This window comes from Narcine bancroftii, chromosome 1 (genome assembly GCF_036971445.1).
Source record: "Narcine bancroftii isolate sNarBan1 chromosome 1, sNarBan1.hap1, whole genome shotgun sequence".
Lineage (NCBI taxonomy): Eukaryota > Metazoa > Chordata > Chondrichthyes > Torpediniformes > Narcinidae > Narcine > Narcine bancroftii.
Window position 1 is genome coordinate 210,156,733 of NC_091469.1, and position 26,162 is coordinate 210,182,894.

Here is a 26,162-nt window from a genome sequence, read left to right on the forward strand (position 1 = left end):
TTTGACAAGAATTTAATAGATGTAATTTTTAATTTGAAACTTGTATACAACAGTTCAATATCTAACATTTATGGCATGTTGCTGTGATTAAAATAGGCTCTTTTAGATAAAATTTAAAAAGCCTGGAGGCAGGTCCAACAGTTTTCAATCTCTGAAGAAACTTGGAATGCAATTTGGTTAATGCCTCACCACTCCCTCCTACAATTTAAAATAGACCATAGGGTCCACATGTCCAAAGTTAAACTATCTCACTTTTATGCAGATCTATTTCCTTGTTGTGATAATCAGTGGTTCTCAATCTTTTTCTTTCCACTCACATACCAATTTAAGTATTCCCTATGCTGTATAGGTGCTCTGTGATTAGAAAGGGGTTGCTTAACGTGGTATGTGGGTGGAAAGAAAAAGTTTGAAAACCACTGGGTTTGATTACCAGGCTGAGTGTCATTTGTGTGGAGTTTGCAAGTTCTCCCCATCAATGCTTGGGTTCCAAAAAGACGCGACAGCTTTATTCCACATCCCAAAGACGTGCCAGTAGATCAAGGGCCTACCATGGATAATATCGATAAGCTGCAATGAAAAACAAGGGCAAGTTGATGAGCATTTGAGGTAGAATAAGTGGCAGGGCTGCAGAGGGAATGGGACACTTGAGGTTGCTCACCTGGGAGTAAAGATAGGCATTATAAAATAAGTGGCCACTCTGTGTTGCAATCAATAAACAAGTGTTTTTGATGCTCATGCAACTGGGCTGAAGAAATCTGCTGCATGGCAAAATGAAAGGATTTAAAATTAATGGTGGAACTTAGCTGGTCCTTCTCAGACTTCATCCAGCAGAACATTTACTAGTAGAATTAGAGGGAATATTTGGTAGTGAAGTGAGGAATAAATGAGAACTAGAGGGAGATGAATGGTGAAGATGACGACAAAAGCTGGAGACAAGATTGTAAAGAGTACAGAGGGGAAAAAGTGGATCAACACTGGAGAGGTAGAAGCAAGGCAGCTTGCACAGAGCAAATGGAGTTTGAATTGATTTGATTTGACGTGGGAAGAGACTATGCAATGCACCGGAAAGGATATCATTAGAATGCAGTGCCGCTGAAATGCTGTCATTAATCATTAAGGTACAAATATCAGCGTCAGGCAACTTTGGGATAAGTGTTGATCTTACTGATTCACTAATATTTTGACTTTTTAAATAAAGAATTATTCATTTTGAAGTGGATGGGTGCCGATAATCAGAGTGAATTTTCATTCAGAAAACGTAAAAAATACTTTTAGAACAGCTTGTTCCACAGGTTTCCCTTTTTGTGTCTTACAACTTAAGCAGCAGGTAAACCCAATCTTCCCCCACTAACAATGGGGAAAGACAAAGTAGAAACTTGTCCCTACTTCTTTGCCCATATTAGACCTAGGTTTTGCATTACCAGTTTCTTTGGGCTGAACAAGAATATTAAAGCTAATGAAGTCAGCCTCTGCTGGTTTGTTTTCATTATCATGGTCATGCTGGAGTCTGAAATCAAGTGATCAGTGGCATATCTAGGTAAAATATTGCACCCCCCCCCCCACCCCATCTATTTATTTATTTTAAAACGCATAAAGTTGACTGTTGAGGTGATTTTCATGCCCTATTGGGATGGTGTTAACCACTACATCAATTGACATACCCTTGTGGTACACTATCAATGACTTCAAATACGGAGAGGGAAACAATGGTTTTTAATACACTTTAGATTGTAGCTGGCCTGACTCCATGTGCTCGAATGAATGCATCGGGGGATGGAGGTCAACCTTTACATCCAGGACACAAGGGGAGGAGCTATTGGAGAGTGAGTCATCAGGGGACGGGCCAGCCACTCATACACAGCAGTGTGTGTGTATAACTAACAGAACCCTCAACTGAGAACCACACCAGACCACGTTGAGGTTATTATTCCCAGTCGCCAAGATGTGGGACGCTCCAGCCCATGCTGAAGTGGCCAAGACTTGCGTTTATTACCCGCCATTCCCAGCCGGAAGCTGCAGTCTCTGCAGGCAAAATGGTAATCTTCCTTACCCCTAATCCCTCACGCAGCTGGAACCACTGTTTCCCTGGCATTTAGTGCAGTTCCAGCTGCGTGGAGGATTAGGGGCAAGGAAAACAGCCATTGCTCAGTTTACCAGTGCCCAGGGGTATCTGAAAGTTACAATTCAGAAATTAAAAATAGGTCAAAATCCTTTGAATTCTAAAATACCACATTTTCTGTCTTCATTTCTATGTTCTAGTCTTCAATGTACACACTTTGATTTGGAATGCATTTTGACAATCTGTTCACTCACAAGATGACATATGCCTGAGATACTTAACCAGGTGAAAATACATTTTTAAAATTGCTTTGCAGAAGTGTCAATTACTACTTGTTGTTATGAAAAGCCTTTTTTATAACAACAGGTTGCTACCATGGAATTTGGCTGTTGGTACTCGCAGTCAAACATTGGAAACGCAAATGTAGACAGCAGAAGAAGTGACAAAACCACCCCCCCCCCCCCGCCCCCAGCACCATGGGCGGTCTGCTCACATTCACATGGCATAATGGAGATGCCGAGTCCTAGTCGACAAGAAGGCAGCCGGCAATGCCAGCGGCCACCAGGACACACACGCAGGCTGAACTTGGCGATCATGGCCCAGCTCTCAGGCAGGGAGCAATGGGCAGCTGCAAGATGAAACCAAGGCTGAGCTCCACAGTGAACCATTGCGTATGTTTCCCTCATTCCCTCTATAACCAGCAGCACGCCAGGCTGCAGCATGCCAAGTCATCCTCTGCACCAATCACTGTGGGAGCCCTGGGTGATGCCACCCGGCTGCTGAGCAAATTAACAGGCAAGAAAAACCAAAACACCCTTCCTGGAGCAAAACTCTAAAGTCTACAGACACCGTGAAACAATGCTGGATAGCAGGTTAAATAAAAGTGAGCAAAGATATTGGGCAGGCAAGATGTGGACAGTGGCACCATCCCTTCCATTGGCACCCAAGGTACATGCCATGGCTGCCATACCCTAAAAATGTCTACGCAAGTGACGGATTATCACAGTGAGTTCAGTTGTACACCAGGTGAGGTTAAACCAAATTGGAGTGAAATTTGGTCACTATCAAAACCTCCTTAGTTGGTCCTAAAGCATCAAAGGCAGCAGGTGGATGCAACTACCAAGTCTCACTTTCACTGCAGGGCTCTTTTTTGAGACAAACTCACTCGCACACTTGCTCAGTTTTGACATCTTTGGGAGTAAAGCTAAGAGAAAGCAGAGGTGTTTTCTTTAAAGGTAAAGGTTACATTTTTGTCACATAATACTACATTTAGAATGTAACATGAAATTCTTTAACTTTTGTCCAGTGACCCTCACGAAAACCTACAGCACCTGGTGTTCCTAGGCAGCCTCCCCTCCAAGTACTGACTAGGCCTGAGCCTGCTTAGCTTTGGAGATCAGACAATCCCAGGTGTATTCAGGCAAATAGGCTGAATACACCTGTGATTATGCCAGAGACACCCTGGATTACTGGTTGTTCTATTTTCCTTTAATTCTAGTGTGGCAGAGGTAATTGAAGTAGCCTCTCAGGCCCTGGTTATGGATTGACCAGGCACATTAGGAATCTTTCCAGCATCGTGTAGTTTACTTCAACCACAGAATTCTGTCTTACCTTATTCTTAGGTGGGATGAGTACATTTAGGAAACAGCCTTTTGGAAATGCTATGCTCAATTGTCAAAAGGCTAAGATAAATGGGTGTATGTAATTACTGGCTATGGAGTATTTTGGATATCTTGAAGTTATGAAAGATGCTATGTAAATCCAAGCTTTTCATTCTTCCTTTCTTTTCTCATCATTAAAATTTCCAATTCCATTGGATGAAAATCAATTAACTATTCTTATCAAGTGTTGAGCTACGATGTTTATTATAGTAGAGATTTCTCAGAACCACACATGGTAAATTAAAGGTACAGTAGTGTTCCCACTGCATCAAGTTCCTTTAATTCTATTTCATTATCTGAAGCTGATAAGCATATAGGAGAATTCCCAATATTCCATCAGGCCCACCTCCTGCAATTTTAAATGGGAAATGAGAGTAAATTAAAAACCCCCAACTTCTATAATTTTGTTAAAATGTCCAATGCACTGTAAACTTGACAAAGTCGACAATTTGCATGCACACAAAAGAAATGGTTAAAATGTATGTTCCAAAACTGAACTAGCAAAGACCTTCCACAAAGAAATTTGAAACAAAATATGCCCCAACTTCAGATTTCAATATTTCTCCACTCAGAAATTACCCAGTAAAATTTCCACCTTCCTTGGAATGAAATCATCTCCAACACTTAAAGATATAGACCCATCTTTCAATCCCTTCATAGGACAATCCAGAGAACAAATCTAGTGAACTTACACAGCAATAGCTCAAGTCAGGCGAATCGTTAGTGTGGAGACCAAAAAGGGAACACAGTACTTCAGGTCTAGCCAATATCCAGGGCAATCACAGCAAGATGTGTATTCAAGAACCTTGAGTGAAGCTTTTGGCTTCTGTATCTGCATGTTGACCTTAACCTCTAAGACACCAAAATTAGTATTTAATAAGATTCAAGGTTCTTTTGTAGTCATGTAATAAAATAGATATATTATACAAAATTGAATTTAGTCTGCTGCAAGGCCAACAAAGATTTGACATCAGCAGAAATTGCCTGGTACCCCTTACAGTCAGAAGGAGAAGCGGAAGAGTCCTTTCAGTCACTGAGAGTCTGTGGATTCACCTTCAGCACTGCCATCGACTCTGCAGCCACACAGACTTCAGTCCGAGCCATAGGCATCTGGTTCAATCCTCCAACATGATAGGAAGTCTTCAGTACAGAAGGCCTCTCAGAAGGCCTTCCTGCCCTCAGCACCATTTCTAGCTTCTCCAGACAATTCAAGCCCACCACTCCCGATGACCATCTTTGAATCTTTTCTGCACAGTTTTCAGTTGTATATCTTTCCTATACTCAGTGACCAGAACTTTGCACAGTGCACCAAGTACCCTCGCTAACATCTTGTACAGTTGTAATATGGCATCCCTGCTCCTCAATTAAAGTGTCCTGCCTGATGAAGACAAGTGTGCCGAACTCTTTCTTTACCACCCTTGTCACTACTTTCATGGAAGTGAGGCAAGGTGCTACACACTGAGCTAATAGAAGAACACAGACACCACTGTGGCTGGAGCAAGAAAGATTTAATTTTAAAAATGGCACCACCACTTTAAGTCACTTCCCATCCCATATTTCTTAGCCAGAAGTGACATCATTACATCATCTCAGCATGCCCCCGTTTGTAGTCTTTCTGGCTGTTGAAGAGACTGTGTCATCTTGAGCACAGCTCCATCCGAACCCTACGCTCAACAATTTGACCGGTGGCTCACGCAATTGCAGTGCCATTACACTTTGCCAGTGCCGCCTCAGAACTATATAGCTATATCACTCGATCTCCCTGTTCTATAATATTTCTAGCTCCTGACAATTTGCTCTGTACACCTCCTCTGGTTTAATCTACCAAACTACAACAGCTTGCATTTGTTCGTGTTCAATTAATTCAGCCATTCTATGGCCCATTTTCCCAGTTCATCGTGTAATAACCTCAAGTGACCTTCTCATGGCCAGCACTTCTCCAACACCATTAAGCCAGGACACAAGTCTATGAAGTTGCTGCAGGGATGGTGGGGGCATGCTGGATGCAGTAGGCAATGGTAAATGCCTCCATGTTTAGCAGAAAACTGTGGTCCTACAACCACATTGCTCTGAAGCACCACTTTGAGCAGAAGGAATACAAGGCACGGTTGTCCAGCTGCAACAAAAAAAAAAACACTAAGGCTGTCAATTTCTAGCAGTTTGACACAGAGAACCTTTATCTTAAATGATTAAGGGGAGGGGGGATGAAAAAGGAATAGTGGTGGGGCAACAGCTGGCAAGCTAAAGGCAGATCCAGGATTGATGTTATATTTCAGTCCAAATAATGGGTCTTGAACTAAAGTGTTGACAGTCCATTTCCCTCTATGGATTCTGTCTGATCACTGAGTTCCTCCAACAGTGATTTTGCTCCAAGCTCCAGCATTTACAGTCGTTTGTGTCCCATGGGATACACACTATCAATGATTCCAAAGGCTGAGTGAAGAACAATAGGCTTTACTACACATTAGATTTCAGCTGGCCCAACTCCTGTGCTCAAATGAATGGAAAGGGGTAGGGAGGTTAACCTTTATGGCCAGGTCACAGGGGAGGGGTTACAGGGCATTGAGTCATCAGTGGGCAGGCCAGCACTTATACACAGAACAGTATATACATATCACCACACCATGGCTGTTCCTTTTTAAATTATGGGTTGCAATTATATAAACAAAGACTGAATGTGTTTAGCACTGAATCAATTCACAATCTAGGAATGGACCACCTGCATAAATTCTAATTTAGGAAGCATAGTGAAATTGTCAAAAGTTCATCAAAACATTAGAGAAAAATAATTTGATTTTCTATCTTGGGAGAAAATTTAAGTAACGCATCAACTTAGTCAAAATATCATAATTTAATCTTTCGGTGACAAGAATTGAAAGAGAGCAAATTGATCATCCTCCGCACTCTTCATTGTCCCTGTTAATATACATAACATTGTAAACTCAATAAGAACAGGGTATCAAAATAGAAAAAGAATCTAAAATATTTGGATTGTCATAGATAATGGTGAACTTGAAAAGTTAATTTCCTTGTTTTAGTAAAAAAAATGCTGGAGAAACTCAGCTGGTCAAACTATGTCCTTTGTATAGCAAAGATCAAAATACAAGCCTGAAACATCAGCTATGTATTGTTACCTTTGCTATACAAAGGACCCCATTTAACTTGCTGAGTTTCTCCAGCATTTTGCACTTTTCCTTCAATCACAGTGTCTACAGATTTTTGTGTTTTACTCCTTGTAGGAAGTTTCAATGACAACTTGTTTCTTTGTCTTCCTTCAAATATTTATTTTGAGGAAAGATTTCAACAGAATTATACAATAACAAATTTGAACACTATTTGCACATTTCTTTTTTTAACCTTTCGAGAATACAAGGCATTTTGCTGAATGGCGTTGGAAAGTCACTTGCTAGTCGGGTCGCACACAATTACAACGACCTTCTCTTGCAAAAGAAATACATTCTATTCAATAGGGGATAAACTATTGGCAGACTTTCATCCTCTGGTGAAACAGAACAGTGGCTCTGCAGCCTAGAGCTGCAAAATAGGGGCTGGGATTGCAAGGCATGATTAATCTGTGTCTCTCTCCTCCTTCCCCCCCCCCCACTTTATGTTAAACAAAAAAACAGTTTCATACAGAATTTATGCTGTCCCCTCACAATTATGTTTCCAGAAAACAGCAAGTTTTAAAAAAAATTCTCATTGAGTTCTTTGATACACGAGTTGTTGCCACACTATATCACATCATCCATCTCAAAAATATGCAGCCAACCCTTCCCTCTCAATGCCAAATATAGGATGGTTGCCATTGTCCATAACCCATGGCTTGGGTGGCAGAGGTCCTTGGATCAGCTCACCAGTATTGTTGGCACTTTAAATGATGCGTCTTGGGGAAAATGAAGAGGGGGCAGAGAAATAGTTTGAATGAAGGAGTGAAAGACAGAAGAGCTCAGACGCACATTATGGGAAAGGAAAAAAAGAAATCCATTATTAGTGGGGGGGGGGCTCTGAGGAAGAGAACAGCCTGAAGGCATTCATTACAGCTATGAGTGCACCAGAGTGAGTGGGAGACTTCCTGTGGTAACTACTTTGTGACCCCTGCAGGAAACTCTTCCGCATTCCACTAGGATGTCTGAAGTATTCAACAGGATGCCATTCCATTTTTACAGTATTTGCCACACACAACAAATTCTGTTGTGAGTGATAAGACTAAGACATTTATTTGCATTTAATAATTTCTTGCTGGCTGATCCAAATAACCAAAGGTTCTCCAAATGAGAATTAAGTTTGTCCTTTATATTGGTCTCAGATTTCAGATTTATTGTCATACATGACATCACATACAACCCTGAGATTCTTTTTCCGCCAGACAAGGCAAAATTACCACTTATTGGTAGTGCACAAAAAATTGTACACAGCATATACATGTAAACAAATCAAGAAATCTAAGCAAACTTCACAATACAGAGAGAAAAAATAAATCAATAAAGCGCACAAGTAAGAGTCGTTAAATGAGACCTTGATTGAGTTTATTGTCGAGGAGTCTGATGGTGGAGGGGTAGCAGCTGTTTCTGAACCTGGGGGTACGTGTCTGGTGGCACCAATACCTCTTTCCTGACGGCAGCAGCAGCAGCGAGAACAGAGAACAGAGCGTGTGCTGGGTAGTGTGGATCCTCTCAGGTGGGAGCATTCTCTGTCAATGTACTCAACAGTGGGTGGGAATTGTAATGTCGCTGGGCTGTGTCCACTATCTTTTGGAGGGGTTTACACTCCGGGTATTGTGTTTGTTTTGTGTCTAAATTTTTCTGTGGGCTGGTTGGAAATATAACTTAGACTTTAATTACATTTGTTATATTTAGGCTGGGAAAATTGCTAGTTTTGCACCGTTATAGAAATTTGCATTGTAACCAGTGGGCATTGTTATAAAAAGGGGAGGGGCGGGGGATTTTGAATTAAAGTTTGAAGGTGAATTTTTGTTGATAAAGTAATTGTTCATCTTTACCCCTGTGTGATATGCCTTCTTTGTGGTTGCTGGCTTGATCTTGTAACACACTGCACTCCTCAATTATCTACCATTTAACATGCATGTCCTCTTTTGATTAATCCTACCAAAGTGTAGCACCTCACATTTATCAATATTAAATTCCATCCACCATCTTTCAGCCCACTCTTCTAACTGTCCTATATCACCCTGCAAGCTTTGATAACCTTCCTCACTGCCCACAACACCACCAATCTTTGCATCATCTGCAAATTTGCAACTCTACCACACACCCACACCAAACTGCAGTGGACCCAGTACCAATCCCTGAGGCACTCCACTCGACACCGGCCTCCAATTTGGCAGACAATTTTCCCACCACTACTTTCTGGCATCTCCCATCCAACCATTGTTGAATCCATCTCACTACTTCTTTAATACCCAATGCTTCCACCTTCCTTACTAACCTCTTATGGGGAACCTTATCAAAAGCCTTACTAAAGTCCAAATAGACAACATCCACCAACTTTTCTTCAACCTTTTTAGTAACCTCCTCGAAAACTCTTAAGATTTGTTAGACATGATCTGCCCCGTACAAAACCATGCTTACTAATCTGAATCAATCCCTACCTTTCCAAATAGTTGCATATACCATCTCTAAGAACACTTTCCATTAATTTATCCACCACTGATGTCAAGCTTGCAGGTCTATAATTACCAGGCCTACTTTAGGATTTTTTTTTCTTTTAAAATTAGGAGAACAACACGAGTCACCCTTCAATCCTGTTGTACACATCCCTCTTCCTCCAAACCAAGTTCCCAATATCTTTTGAAAACCAAGGCTCCCTACAGTTTCTAACCTTTCCTTTAATCCTCACGGGGACACACCAACTCTGTACTCTCAGAACTTCTTTGAATATCCTCCATTTATCAGCTACATTCTTCCCTGAATACAACTTATCCCAATTCACACCCTCCAAATCTTTTCTCATCCCCTCAAAATTTGTTTTCTTCCAATCAAGAATCTCAACCTTTGGCCCACCTCTATGCTTTTCCATTACTAGTCTAAAACTAATAGTATTGTGATCACTAGACCCAAAGGGTTCCCCAACACAAACCTCTGTCACCTGACCTATCTCATTCCTTAATAGGAGATCCAATACTGTCCCCCCTTGAGTCAGTTCTTCTAGGTATTGATTCAGAAAACTTTCCTTAACACACTTAATCTCTATCCCATCCAGCCCTCTTACTGAATGGGTATCCCAGTTAATGTTTAGAAAGTTGAAATCTCCCACAACTACCACCATGTTTATAACACACATGCAATTTCCTTGAAAATTTGCTCCTCCAATTCCCTCAGCCCATTTGGTGGTCTATAATAGACCCCCATTCATTCCTTTTCCATTGCTCAATTCCACCTAAATAGCCTCGCTGGACAATCCCACAAACCATCCTGCCACAGCACTGCTGTAATGTTCTCTCTAATAAGCAATGCAACTCCTCCACCTTGTATTCCCCTCCGTTCTATCATGCCTAAAACAATTGAATCCTGGAATATTTAACTGCCAAACATGCCCTTCCTGCAACCAAGTTTCACTGATGGCCACAATATCTCATTTCCATGGGGCTGTCCATGCCTCAAGCTCATCCGCCTTATTTACAAGGATCCTTACATTAAAATATATGCATTTGAGAGACTGTGTTCCAAATATACTCCTTTTGTTACCAACTAACTTTATTTCCTTCCCTCCATTTATATTTTCTTTCTATTCCTTCCAATCAAGGAGTTTTCCCTCCGTACTCTCATTCTGATTCCCACCACCTGCCAAACTAGTTTAAACCCTCCCCAACAGCTCTAGCAAACCTAACCACCAGGATATTGATCCTCCTTCAGTTCAAGTGCAGCCCGTCACTTTCGTACAGGACAGACTTGCCCCAGAATATATCCCAATGATCCAGAAACAAACCCCTGCCCCAGCTCCTGAGCAACACATTCATCCTCCACAACTTCCTATTTCTACCCTCACTAGCACATGGAACAGACAGCAATCCCAAGATTTCCCCCCTTGAGGGCCTGCTTTTCAATTTCTTCCCTAACTCAATGTAATCCCTTTTCAGGATCTCACTCCTATTTCTAACTATGTCATTGGTCCCCACATGGACCACGACTTTGGGCTGCTCCCCATCCCCAATGCTGTGGACTCAGACATCCCTGACCCTGGCACCTGGAAGGCAACATACCAGCCAGGATCCCAGATTTCATCCAGAAAACCTCCTATCTGCTCCCCTAACCAGTGAGTCCCCAACTACAATAGCCCTACTCTTTTACCTCCCCTTTCCCTTCTGAGCCAAAGGTCCAGCCCTATGCCAGAGACCCAAGCTCCATGACGTATCTGCAGATCATTTCCCCAACAGTATCCAAAGCAGTATACTTGTTGTGGAGGGGAACAACCACAGCGGGTACTCCACACTGCCTTTCTCCCCTCTTTCCCTTCCCTCACAGTCACCCATTTCCCTGACTCCTGAATGTGGGAGTGACTGCCTCCCCACAACCTATATCAATCACTGCCTCCCTTATGATCTGCAGTTCATCCACCTGCAACTCCAGACTCCCTAGTCTTTTGTGAGTTGGATCTGGATGCACCTTTGGCAGGTGTCATCATCAGGAATATCTATGCTGCCCCTGACCTCCCACATCCTGCAAACGGAGTACTCAACTGCCCTCACTGCCTCCATCACCCACTCTTCAATATAATTAGAGTAATTTAGATAAACTTTAAAAAAAAACTTGCCAAACCTTAGCTCACAGAGAGCTCTTTCTCAACTCCTGTTTGCTGAAACCTCTTGAGCCAAAGCCTTGAACTCCTTCACTGGGCTGTTCCTTTAGCGAGCCCTATTTTTTATTGGTTACTGCTAATTTTCTTAATTACCCAATTAAACCCTCCCCACAATAATCAATTACCAGCAGTCACCAGACCCACTGAAGGCTCCTCACCAAGTGAACAGCAAGGTCAGCTGTCCTTCACTTTTAAAATTCTCTCGCCTGACCAACATCACGCAACTGCCCACTAAGGCCCCCACCCGACTTTCAAAATCAACCTGGAAAATTAAATAAATAAGTAAACAGATACCAATAAATAAACACATCAACCCTCAGAATCAAATAAATAATTATATATATATATTAATAGTTAGATAGATTTCAATAAACACCATTAAGTACTCAAGAATAACCAAATATATTCCTCAGCAAGTGAATGTTTACACTGTGACGCTGCCACAAAACACCAAATTTCATGACTTGTTCATGACAATAAATTCTGATTCTGATTCTGAAGCCTTTTAATGTGCCAGCAAATCTTTGTAAAATGAAGAGAAATTCTGGCAGTTGATATGATGAATTTCTAATACACATGACAGTAATATCATTTGTATTTCAGTAACTGAAAGGACTTATTAAATGTGTTGATAACAAAGGGCAGAATACAGGGCCATTGTGTTTGTGTTTGTATATGAGTCGAGTGAATCTTTCCATTCATAGATGTCATCTTGTTGAAAAGCTGAATAAAATAATCTTTCCCATTCATTTGCATCAAGAGTTTACGAGACAGGGAACGAAAAAAAGACAAATAAATTTTGATAGGATTGTACCTTTATTCAAGAAGGAACAGTCCTTCTTGATTAAAGTGCGTTTTATTCAAGAATTATTTGTTAAAGTCACTTTAGCAGTGGCCAGAAAATACAGAGTCATTATTTGGAAATCTGATTCCCAACTGAGTCTGACCCACTGGAAGTCAGAAATGCATAGTTCTGTTCCCCTGGAGAAGAATATGTACAACCTTGGAAATTGTTGCAATATATTTATAATAATATTGGACCCATATTTAAGATATACAGGGGTTGACATTTGATGATTCCCCTCTCCAGTCTCTAGTAACCACTATCTCCAGGATCCCTAGTGATGTCTATGTTGACATTTGTCCCTTAAGGGAGGAAGTAGCTCTAGATGAATCACGTCATGTATGTAATTAATGCTGTTGGAAAACAGATGATTTTGTCAACAATATATGGGGGAATTACCCCTTCTTTTTCTTTTTTGCCTTTGGGGAAGGAGGGTCTTTCTCTTTTTCTTTTTTCTGTTTCCTACTTTGAAGGATCGGCACGGTGTGTAATTTTGTATTTCTAAACAATCGTGCAGAATCTGATAATTGTGATAATGTGTTGATTCTTCCTTCTCTGTACATCAACATGTAGTTCGGTTTTGGTATTTTATTGTATAGATCTGGGATCTTTCTCTAATTTAGTTTGTTTTGTAACTCCATGTTGATTGAAAATCCTTAATTTAAAAAATGCGCAGACCATTTAAAATGCCCTGAATCAACTTATTACATAAGTGCATATAGAAGTTCAAATACATGACTTAACTTCCTGAAATGACCCATCGGCACTGAGCAAATTTAGTCATTAATGCTCCTCGCATGCAACATGGGCATCAAAGAGACCAAACTTAAACCTATACAAATCATAATGATCCTGAAAAAAACATAATTCGATGGATCTTCCATTGCCCAAAGTTGTTCAAGGCCTCAGAAAATATACCACACACCTCAGATAAACAATGCAAGACATCAGTAAAGGCTGGCACCATTTTCCAAGCAGCTCTGCCTGAGGAATACATAATACAAAGATAGACATTGGGAAATCGGACTTTCCAAAGTCAGTCATTAGTGTTTTTGAGACAGCAATGTTGGAAAAAGCTGTGAAAATTTTACATAAATTAACATAATGTCTCACCTCGTGGTCGCTTACACTGCACCCCTTCAGTTCCTGTGCATGTTAGTCCCAGTGCTTTTACGTGGACTAATGTGGCCTGAATTCATGAGGTGAGTTTTGCAGTGCGATTTAGACTGAAGGCTTCCACCGATAAGTAGTAGGAGTCCTGCAGGATAAATCGTGGTGCAGAAATTAACTAAAAATTATTGCACTTTCCTTTTTAGACTGCCCATGTAACCGCAAATTTGTTTAATTGTCTATAAACCCTAATTCAAATCCTTTCTGCTATCACCTGCAATCATGAATCATTCGAACACAAGAGAGTCATCAAGGCAGAGCTAAGAAACCTCACAGAAAACAATCCTGAGAAAAATCTGGTGTCATGAATATATCTTAATGATAAAGTCTGAACAAAATTTGGAATTAAATTTGCCCACGAATTTGGTTATAGAGCGTGATTTAGGGAAGTGCTCACAAAACAGGACTCGAGCACTGAACCAAGTTATAGTTGGAGGGTCGAACTCAATTCTAACCTTACCTTGACATTCGAATGCATCACATAACCTTTTTATGCTCAATACAAGTGATTTTTTTTTAGAAGTATTATTTCTAAAGGTAATATCGGTACGAACGTTCTTCATACTTCTCATGTCAGCCAAATATTGGATCTGGTTCCACCTTGTGCTGGAATTATATAGATACAGAGACTGCTGGGAATGCCCATTTATGTCAATCAGTTCTCAAAGGACAGTGACTATTAATTGTGTCCCTCTTTACTGCATAAATAAGACTCTCAAAACACACGGGGCTCGACAGCTGAACTAGTAGTCTCGAGAGCTATAATAATATTAGTTAGATGGCCCAGCTTCCCTGAGCCATTGTCAGAGAATCCAAGACATTGGGCCAGACTGTAGAATAAAGGCCTTGTTTTTGTTTGTCTGGACTATTCTTCTCAAAATGCTGTCTTGGTTCTTGCACAATGAGATATGCTAAAACAACCATATTTTCACATGTTGAAGAATTTTGAGCAATTATATTCATGGAAAATATAAAACAGCTAGGAACAACTACTACCCTAATAAAATCAGTCGACAAAGACAAAGAATGCTTTTAACAAACAGAATGGGAGAAATTTTGTCTTGTGACCTCTATCAAGAAGAAGAACAAAGGCAGACGTGGAATGGAACTTACCTGTAAATCCCTCTCCATATTGCACATTATTTAGGAATATATTATTGGTTCTTCAGCATCATTAAGGCTAAATCCGGACCTACAGTGCCTTCACCAGAATACAGCCCAATAAAGATGATTCACCACTATCTTCTGAAAGTCTTTGGGGATGTGGTGTACATTCTTGAGTTGGCAACACTGTACTTAGATAGGAAATAAAAACCTGTTGAGTTTGTGCTTTTATTTCATTTAATAACCAGTCTGTGGTAGTGCACAATATTTGCTGTGGTGAACCAGCCGCGGCAAGTATGTCGCCGCGGGTCCTTCTCTTCTGGTGCAGACCAGAAGCATGCATGACATGAGTTCCGGGGGCACGAGGGGCGGGCTCCGGATGGCCTTAAAGGCTGCAGCACGAACTTCAAAGTAAATCAGTTGTGCTGAACGAGTTCACAGCCTGCTGTCTCAGTTCTTTCACTGTGCTCGCGCACAATCCACTACAAGTCGATGATAAATTGCCTTCTCTCAGGAATAAGAACGTCACCAGTTTTTTTTTTTGCAGCACCGTTGAATGTGGAAGAAGGGGGAGGAGGATAATCCAGTCTATCTTTCCTATTTGCAATTCAACAACCGCTCCCCCTGCAATGTGTAGATGTAGAATTCCAGTAATGACGGTGAGCCTGAAGCTCTCCATGGTTGAGTAACCCCACAGTGTGTTCTGCCTAAATTTGACCACAAAGAATAATGTGCAATTTGAGATCTGCCACTATTTGACAAAATTTGAGCAAGAGGAATAGGGGAAAGAAAATAAATCCATAAAAAATAAAGAGAATCAGGGGAAATCAATGTGTATTTTGGAATTGACTTAAAAACCATCCTGATTATAATCAGAATGACATGGGGGAGTAAATTAAATGTCAGATCTTCCAATTGTCAAAGGCTGCTACAAAATATTTTCGGATCAGTCCATTGCAGCACTGATTTCTAGCTCTTTAATGCTTTCAGCAGTATTATCCATGTAAGAGAGTTAAATTAGGGTTTGGTTATTATTATCTCTTTCTGTGGCCACTGGAATCGCATTGGACATGACAAAATAACCATGCAAAAAGTTTCAGAGAGAAACAAACGGATTTGCTCTTCATCACCCACATAATCTTTTAAAAGCCAGAATCACGCATTGATGTCACATGGCTGGTTCGATGCCTCCTGAGAGTTGTAGTGCCACTGCACGCCAGCACCCCCCCACTCCGCCCACCACCAGAACTAGCAGAAAGGTTTGTCTGTCTTTCAGGTGGCCGACTTCTGCGACGGGCTGCTGCAGTGGGGAAGATGTCCACATGAGCTGGTTTAAGCTGTTGGAACCATGGTTCAGGCTCAGTTGTCCAGAAAGGTGGTAGCTTCACAGCAACAGCTGCAGAGTCCATGTTTATCCAAAAATACTTTTTTAACACGTCGGGGTCACCAATTGTGGCCACTGGAATCACAGTGGACATGACGAAATAACTACGCGAGGCAATTTTAGAGTGCATCAAACGGATTTACTCTTCTTCATCAGTGCAACCTTTTAAAAGCACACTGATGTCACATAGCCGGTTTGTTGCCTCCTGGGAGTTGTAGTGCTGCCATAGCATTGTTACAATTCCTTAATTTAGAATATTTATGCTTAGTAATTAATCTTAAACATCAAGAAGCTAATTCCTCCCTGTACACCTGTAATTAAAAAAAAAAATGAAATATATAATCAGTCAAAAGAGAAGAAAATAAAACTTGAACTGAGAGGTTAATCCCTGTGGAATTACAAATGAAAATATGGTGCAAGCGATTTGATCTTCCCCCATCTTTCCTCATTTAAACTGTCAGCACAATGCAAATCTTATTTGTGCTTGGGTTTCGCATTGCGAATTGATTTGGCCTTTATCTCCCACCCATAATCAACATGTGATTATATGATTGGTACTCAACAGCAGGACTCAAACAGGAGCTGAGAGGGGCTAAAGGAAATGAACCCCAAAGGAGAAAATAATCAGTGAAGGGGAGCATTTAACGGCAGACACAATTCGGTGAGGTTAAGGAGAAAGACTGGGGCAGAAAAAAAAGCGACATTTCCTTTTTGAGTGAGTAGAGAGTCTCCTACACTTGGTGGGCAAAAGGATTCAAACTTTCTCAAAGTTGCAGTTTAGATTTCAGATTTATTGTCAGAGTACATACATGACGTCACATACAATACTAAAATTCTTTCTCCTGCAGGTCAGGCAGAACTACCACTTATTGGTAATGTAAAAAAAATTGTACACATGTAAATAAATAAAGAACTGTAAGCTGATAATGAATATAAACTAACCAACTGTGCAATACAGAAAGTTTTTTTTTTATCAATAAAGTGCACAAGTAAGAGTCTTTAAATGAGTCCCTGATTGAGTTTGTCATTGAGGAGTCTGATGGTGGAGGGGTAGCAGCTGTTCCTGAACCTGGTCGTGCGAGTCTTGAGGCACCTACACCTCTTACCTGATGGGAACAGCGAGAACAGAGCGAGTCCTTGATGATTGCTGCTGCTCTCCGATAATACCTTTTGCAGGACTTCACACTAAGGGGTATTGGTGTCCCCACACCAGACCGTGATGCAGCCGGTCAGTACACTTTCTCCGCACATCTGTGGAAATTTGCCAGGGTTTCTAGTGTCTTACCAAATCTCCGCAATTTTGAGGTTCCTTCATGATGCCATTAGAGTGTTCAGTCCACAGAAGTTCCTCCGAGAAAGTGACTGCCAAAAACTTAAATTTCCTCACCCTCTCCAGCTCTGATCCCCCAATGATCACTGGATTGTGAACCTCTGGTCTTCCCTTCCTGATGTTAACAATCAGCTCCTTGGTTTTGGTGAGTTTGCGAGCAAGGTTGTTGTTGGTGCCCCATTCAGCCAAATTTTCAGTCTATCTCCTGTACGCTGACTTGTCGCCTTCCTTTATACAACCCACTACCGTGGTATCGTTGACAAATTTGTAGATCAGGTTATTGTTGTACCGAGCCATACAGTCATAGGTGTAAAGTGAGTAGTGCAAAGGGCTAAGAACGCAGGTCTGTGGTGCTCTGGTACTGATGGAGATTGAGGAGGAGATGTTCTTACCAATCCTCACTGATTGTGGTCTGGAGGCGAGGAAATCCATGATCCAGGTCTTGGATTTTGATGATAATTTTTGAGGGGATGATTGTGTTCAATGCTGAACTGTACTCAATAAATAGCATCCTGATTGATGCATATTTATGGTCCAGAAGTTACAGGGCTTTGTATAGAGCCAGTGAGATCACATCCACCATAAACCTGTTGCTATGAAAGACGAAGTGGAAGGTATCCATGTCACCGCTCAGACAGGAGCTGATATGCTTCAGCTCCAGCCTTTCAAAACACTTCATCACTGTTGATGTAAGTGCTACTTGTCAATAGTCGTTAGGGCAGGTTACCGCACTCTTCTTGGGCACTGGTATAATTGACGCCTGTTCAAAACAGGTGGCGATCATGCCCTGCTGGAGTGAGATGTTGAAGGTATCTGTGAATAGATTGGTAAATTGGTCAGTACAGATTTTTACTACTCAGCCAGGTACTCCATCCAGGCCAGATGCTTTCCTTGGACTCACTCTCCTGAAGGCAGCACACACATCATCCTCAGATATGGAAAGGCTGGGATCATCAGGGGAGGTGGAGATGTGGAGGGGTGCTGGTTCTTAGCTGTTAATGTGGTCAAATCAGACATTGAGCTCCTGTTAGTGTTCTAATTACGCATTTCATTGGAAAGGTTCAACTCTGAACGATACCATTGGATTCCAACTCTTCAGCAGATGTGTGGCTTTGAAGACACTGTCCATCTTCCTGGGAGTAAAACACATGACATGGCAAGAATGGTGCAGGAACATAGCAGAAATGCAGTGGGATCCATGCAGTTCCTTTTAAACCTCTCAGCTGCGTGGTTACATTAGCCCAGAAGAGTTAAGTGAAAAGACTGAGGAAATATAATTACTTACCCACAGAGATAAAAATTGATAGAGTGAGAAGTAATACATGGAAGAGATATTGCTTGCTGGTTAAAGAATTGCTTTTGACTTGTTTAATGCTGCTTTTTAGTTCAGTTAATGAAGTGCCCACTGCCTTGAGTTTCTCTATCTCTGATTTTAATAGAATTACCTCACTGTTTTCTTTTTATCTGTTATTGACTAAAACAGAAATGTAGCGCTTTAGGTGGCCTTATCTTTAAAGACCTCAGATATCATGTTGCTATAAGCCCAACATCTAATTAGTCTGTCTGTTGATCTGAGAAATAAGTGTACTGAACAGAGTACTAAAAGCTGCAAAACAAGCACAAGCTTTGATGAAAATGCTTGCAAGCTCTGCATTGGTGCCCTTGTGTGCCAATAAAATAACCATTAATAGAGCTGTTAAAAAGCCATAAAGAATCGGAGGAGAGATGAGGAGAGATTTTGCTTCTCACCATACTGTATCATTGAAGGTTTCTCATTAATTTTTAGAATTAATATCAGCATAAACCATCCACCAAAAATAGAACATGATCAGCAAGACCATGTGAAAAAAAGAGATTTAAAATGTTTAGTAATCACACACACGCGCACGCACGCACGCACGCACGCACGCACACACACACACACACACACACACACACACACACACACACACACACACACACACACACACACACACACACACACACACACACACACACACACACACACACACACACACACACACACACACTTAAAGTGTGTGCCATGCCAAGGGGAATAATGTGCCATCCAAGTTCCTTTAAAAAGGAAGTAGCATGACTTCACAGGTTGATGTTCTTCCATCAAGTCTTTGTGTATCTATTCATAATTATGTCAAAGGATTATTTTGTGCATAATTATTCAAATGAGCCAACACTGCTTGAACAACTTAAATTTAAAAAAATCTAGATATGCAGCACGGTAACAGGCCCTACGTGTCTGTGCTGTCCAATTTACATCCCATTGACCTACAACCCCCAGTTCCTTTTGAACAGTGGGAGGAAACCCCCAGAGAAAACCCATACAGACACGGTGCGGGATGGGGGGGGGGGGGGTGGGGAGGGGAAATGAATGAACTCCTTACAGACCTCATGAGGTCCGAACCCAGGTCCGGACTCCATCGCTGGCACTGTAAAGGCGTTGCGCTAACAGCTACACCAATTGTGCTGCTCTTAAAAATAATTTGGGCAAACCTTAAAATAATACTTTTGAAACTGTATAAATGCATAAATGTTTGCATTTTTTAAAAATAATGCAGAATATATTGAGAGGGAATGAAATAAATTGCATTGCACTTGGAATGGGATCAAATCCCCCTACTTTGAAGCTGGGCTTCATTTATGCTGTCAACATTCACATTCCACCTGCCATTTGTTCCAATAAGTATTAAAATGTGTAGGATATTCGTCAATTATTATTGCTCTAAACTAATGAATATATTTTCCACATAAGTGCAATCTCACATTCCTTTTACCATATTTTTCCTAAAAGATTCATACATTTCTACTCAATACCGGTTCTGAATAAATCAGGTGAGCCATTCCTGGGTATTACATGGGAAATAGAACAGTACCGCACAGTAGCAGGCCCTGAAGCCGACAATGTCTGCATCAACAATGATGCCAATCCAACTCATCCATCTCACCTGCCTTCATATACTCCATATTCCCAGCACTCCCAGACCATTCATGCTGGCATACAAACTTCTACCACCCTAGCCAGCATCATGTTCCAGGCACCAACAACTCTCTGTAGTAGAATCTTTGTGAAGTGCCAGTTGATCAAGTAAACAAAAATGATGTGGTCAAACAATAATCATGGCTTTTATTAGCAGAAACTCATGCTACAATAATGAAAGACAATAGGTGCATACACAGTTATACCCAAGGGGTGTGTCCTTAACAGTAGAGATAATGCACAGCCAATGTTAGTACAGCAAGGCTCACCAGAGGGGAGACAGGCAGCTTGGCAGACATTCACCACAGTCTCCCCCCAGCAGAAGAAGGGTTAAAATCAAAAGGACAGCTGCTAGGAAAGACTGAAGCAAGCGATACATGGATACCATGTTTGGCATAGAGAATACTCTAACAGCCAAAATACACCAGAATCTAGCAAGCAATCGAAATATAATGAGATGTTTTATGAATATGTCAGCCTATCAGGTTGTTTACGAATTCTGGTGCTTCATCTCAAAACAGGTGGCTCCTTTGCAACCTTGGGAACTGGTACAGGTCTTGGGTCTGTAGTGTGGGAAGGACTGACTTCAGGACTTGCTCCAGAATCGCCAGAGTGAGGCAGTGGAGCCTCAGCATGGCCATCTGAAAGCTTACTAGGGGTCACAGGCTGGGGAACGTGAGTCCAACCTCTCAGGCTCACTCTGAGTAGGGGTGCAAGGAAGCGTTGAACCAGGCGAAGCCAGATCTCTTAGGGGTACAGTGTCAGTACTCCCGTCTGGGAATTTAACATGAGCGTAGTTGGCGTTGGTATGCAGTAGCTGCACTGGTTGGACTAGGGGGTCTGTTTTACATACCCAAGCGTGGCTCTTCAGGAGCACGGTTCCAGATTCAGATAAACAGGCTGGCCAGTCCATCAAAGTTCCTGATTTCCTAGGAAAGGTAGAGTAGCAGTTCATGAGGTGTTTGATTTGTTGCAGTACACAATAATGACCAAATAGAATGTAGCACCTCAGGCAGCACCTCCTGCCACCGGGTAACAGGGTAACCAAGTGTTTTTAAAGCAAGATTAATAGTCTTCCAGACAGTAGCATTAGCCCTTTCGACCTGCCCATTGCCCTGGGGGTTGTAGCTCGAGGTACGGCTGGTAGCAATCCCCTTCCATAGCAGGGCTCGCCGCAGTTCAGCGCTCATGAATGCCGAGCCCCTATCAGTATTAATGTAATTGGGAAAACCAAAAATGCTGAAAATTCTGTCAAGTGCCTTAATGACAGACGCTGATGAGATGTCAGGGCAGGCTATCGCAAAGGGAAACCTGGAAAATTTGTCAATTACAGTAAGGAAGGTAACGGTCCTTTAAAATCTAAGCTAATCCTCTCAAAAGGACAGGTTGCCTTGATGAGAGTGGCCTCCGGAGCTTTGAAGTATTGCGGTTTGCATTCTGCGCAAACAGGACAGCTTTTAGTCAGTTTCCTGACTTCTTCCAGAGAGTAAGGAAGGTTGTTAGCCCTTATGTAGTGGAAGAACATCGTGACTCCTGGGTGGCACAGTCTGCTATGGATCTCTTTTAGCCCCTCCAGCTGAGCACCAGCAGCAGATCATGACAATGCGTCAAAGGGATCATTGAACCTGCCCGGTCTGTACTGGATCTCATAATTATAAGTTGAGAGTTCTATTTGCCAGCGTGCCATCTTATCGTTCTTGATTTTACTTTTGTGTTTAGTACTGAACATGTAGGCTACAGATTTCTGATCAGCAACAAGAGTAAATTTTCTGCTGGCTAGGAAGTGTCTCCAGTCGCCAACTGCTTCAATAATAGCCTGGGCTTCTTTTTCAATGGCAGGATGTTTAAGTTCAAATCCGCGTAACGTGTGGGAGAAAAATGCCACAGGTTTGCCCTTTTGAATAAGTGTTCCTGCCAAGGCACAATCTAAGACATCAGTTTCCACTTGGAACGGGATATCCTTGTCAATGGACAAGAGCGCAACTTTGGCAATATCAGCTTTAATTCTCTCGAAAGTCTTCAAGGCCATTGGAGAGAGAGGAAAAGATTTAGTGTCAAACAGAGGGCGTGCCTTCGTGGCGTAATCCTGAACCCATTTGCAGTAGTAGGAAAAGAATCCCATACACCTTGTAAGGGCTTTGGCTGAGTCTGGGGGTGGTAACTTCTTAAGGGGGGGGCCATTCTTTCCGGGTCGGGGCGGAATTTGCCCTTGCGGACAATGTAACCCAGAATGGGTAGCTCTGTCGCATTGAACACACATTTGCCCTCATTAAATGTAAGGTTGAGTTCTTTAGCTGTGGCTAAAAATTTATTTAAGTTGTTGTCGTGGTCAGCCTGTATTCTCCCACAGATAGTGATATTATCCAAATAAGGAAACGTACCCTGTAACTCATACGTCCTAACAATCTTATCCATTTCCCTTTGAAACACGGACACACCATTAGTGACCCAAAAAGGTACCCTTTTAAACTGGTATAACTCCCCCATCAGCCTCAAAAGCTGTATAGGGCTGTTCCCTTTTCTTAATGGGAATTTGGTAAGCTGCTTTGAGGTCGATAGTGGAGTACATTTTGTATTGCATATTTGATTAATCATTTCATTGATGCGTGGCAGGGGGTAGGCATCCAGGTTAGTGTAATGGTTGATTGTCTGGCAGTAATCAATAGCCAGTCGTCTCTTAGTGTGATTTTTCACGACTTCCATTTGGGCCCGCCACGGACTCTTACTAGGTTCAATTACTCCCTCTTTAAGCAGTCTCTGGGTCTCTGCTTTGATAAACTCATGATCCTCTTTGCTGTAAGAACAGCTCTTCGTGGCAATCGGCTGACACTCAGGGGATAAATCACTGAAAAGGGAAGGAGCTTTGATCTTTGATGCGGACAGTCCACAGTAACTAGTGCGGGGGATAGTAAGTGTGGGTAGTGGCCCACCAAAATTTAACACTACACTGTTCATCTGAGATTGAATATCTAACCCCAGTAACACAGGGGGCAGAGCTCTGGCATAATAAAGAGCCACACATCAGCAAGGCAATGACCCTGCAAATTTAAAGTAACTTTACACTACACTTGTCCTGTATAGTTTTTGTAAGTTCACTACAAGCCATCGATATCTTTTAGTTCACTGGATATCTCTGCAAATTTAAGGCTCTGGCAACTTTCTCCTGTATGTAGCTGTTAGTACTCCCCAAGTCTATTAGACAATCAAGAGTCTCACCATTCATCTCCCCCTTCATAGTCGACCGTTCCAGTCCGTTACATCCCCCAAGCTTTACATTCAATTGAGCTATCACAGGGGATCTCACCTTGCCATCACTTGAAGTTGATTCAGCCTGCTCGTCTGAAGATTCCCCCTTTTCACAGTTGTCTTCCATTCCTGCAGCTCCAGGACGCATTTTCTTGATGCTTCTCTTTTTCTTCTTATCAGTGGGAGTACTTTTCGCCTTACACGCTTTAGCGAAGTGTCCGAATTTCCCACAATAGCTGCAGGTAGCAAATCAAGCTGGGCACTTCTATCTGGGGTGCCAGCTCTTATCACAGAAGTAGCATTTTTCAGGAGTTTGCCCTTTTTTTTCCTTCGGGGTTCCAGCACTCCTGGATGTTTCCTTTTCAATTTCTAGCATTTCACTGGACCACAAGGCACTTCTCAGTGTTTTGGCTAGAGTGACTGCCCGGTCGTAGGTTAAGGGCTCCATCTCCAGCAGCCTCTGTCAGATGTAACTGGAGTCAATTCCGTTGACAAAAGCATCCAGCTTCAAGGCATTGCGGTGTTGTTGCACGTTCATTTGCAAGCGAGTCGAGAGCCAGTGCATAGGCAGCATCACTTTCCCTGGGTTTCTGGCGTCTAGTCAGTAACTGGTGTCGAGCAAGCACCACATTCTGTGGCGCTACATAGTAAGCAGTCAGATGTTCCCGGGCTATAGCCAGAGTGGTAGCTCCTTGCATTACGGCGAAAGGGACCTCACCCAGCAGAGAGTTCAAGTGGCCCCACTGTATCGCCTCATTGACCACGCTGTTTCGAGCCATGTAATAATCGAAACAAGCAATCCAGTGGTTGAAAATTTCTCTTGCCCTTGGGGCAGACTGGTCGATTATCAGCCGCTCTGGTTTGAGTGCAGCATCCATTTCTGCTAATAAAATTGAAGAGCCAGTTGATGAAGTAGACAAAGACGATGTAGTCAAACAATAATCATGGCTTTTATTAGCAGTAACTCATGGTACAATAATGAAAGACAATAGGTGCATATACAGTTATACCCAAGGGGAGTGTCCTTAACAGTAGAGATAATGCACAGCCAATGTTAGTACAGCAAGGCTCGCCAGAGGGGAGACAGGCAGCTTGGCACACTTTGCAAATCACATTTAAACTTTCCAGCTCTCACCTTCATCTTCTGCCACTCATAAGCCCCTTTCACACTTGCATCCCAGTAAATCGACTGTTCAATGTCCCAGGATAGGAATGGGGGTTTAGCCTTTCACATTAGAAACCCTTTCACACTCGCAAGGGTTTACCCCCGGCATTTGGTCTGTTCTACCTTTAACAGAAAGTGCCTCCAATGCCTGTTTTCACACTTGCCTGTTCTCAATGCCAGCATCTGCATACACCAGGGATTGTACTAGGGGTCAAGGCTGGCAATCCCAACATGAGATGATGTCATCAGACGCCAGCGTTGAGCAGATTTTGCTTTCACACTTGCCACTTTAAAGGCCAATAGCTGTTTGATTCCTTGGATCACTGGACTGTGAAAGAGGTGAGAGTGACTTGTCCACCTTGGGAAGAAGACTCTCGCCCCTTTCACACTTGCCAGAGATTGACAGCCTTGACCCCTAATACAGATACTGGCATTGCAATCAAGCGAGTGTGAAATGGGTAATTGCATTGTGGGATTGAAATGACCCAAGTCTTTGCATGAGTGCAGGAACATGAAGGAAGAAAATATTAGAATGAGGGAATAAACTTTATCGTAGGAAAGTCCCAGCAAGAGAGAGAGAGGAAATAAATAGCATTAAATAGCAATAGTGGACAATTTTTAAACATTGTGGGAAAGTTGGTAGCACTATAGCGCACGATTTATAAAGACCGTGGGAAAAAGCAATGGTGGACCTGACTTCCTAGAATGCTGTGGGCGACAGAAACCCCTCCATAAATGCTTCATGCATGCAATACTGCCGTTTCTCTGCCATACGGAATTCTGTGAGGGCAGGTCCGTCATTACTTTTTTACCCACGGTATTAATAAATTGTAGGTGATACTGCTACCAACTTCCCCACACTGAATAAATTGTATGCGATAGTGCTAATGACTTTCCCAAGCTGTATAAATTGTATGTGATAATGCTACAAACTTCCCCACACTGTATAAAGTGTGCGCTATAGCGTGACAAACTTTCCCATCTGTTTAAAAATTGTCCACTATTTTTATTTATTCCTAACCCTTTCCCACAGTCCCTTATAAAGGTGTATATAGGATGGCACGACAACAACAGGGCCTGAAGGGCTCATACTGTGCTGTACATTAAGCTTAATTATGTTATTATTAGGCATGATTAATTTTGTTCAAATATAAGATCATAATACATTGATCAGGATTTAGGGCAGGTCCACCATCGCTCGATGCATCATGATGTCACCAGTAAAAGGTAGAACAGTCCTAACCTTGGGGATGGCTCCTTGCAAGTATGAAAGCATTCAGTGTCCCAGTTGGGAGTGGTCAAGTGTGAAAAGCCAAACCAACCCCCACCCCATTCCTATCCCAGGACACTGAGCAGCCAATTTAGTGGGACGAAGTGTGAAAGGGGCTT

At 42.1% G+C, this 26,162-nt stretch overlaps 2 long non-coding RNA genes across 2 annotated transcripts in view; one reads left to right on the top strand and one right to left on the bottom strand.

The window, feature by feature from the left end:
* LOC138738839 (uncharacterized) lies at window positions 1-24,539 on the bottom strand. Its single transcript, XR_011341811.1, has 4 exons — window positions 23,667-24,539; window positions 21,216-21,291; window positions 13,493-13,637; window positions 1-567 (listed from the first exon to the last, which is right to left on the bottom strand). It is a non-coding gene; the product is annotated as an uncharacterized lncRNA (long non-coding RNA).
* The window catches only part of LOC138738840 (uncharacterized), a 76,087-nt gene that overhangs the window by 23,655 nt on the left and 26,270 nt on the right, over window positions 1-26,162 (top strand). The window lies entirely within an intron of this gene.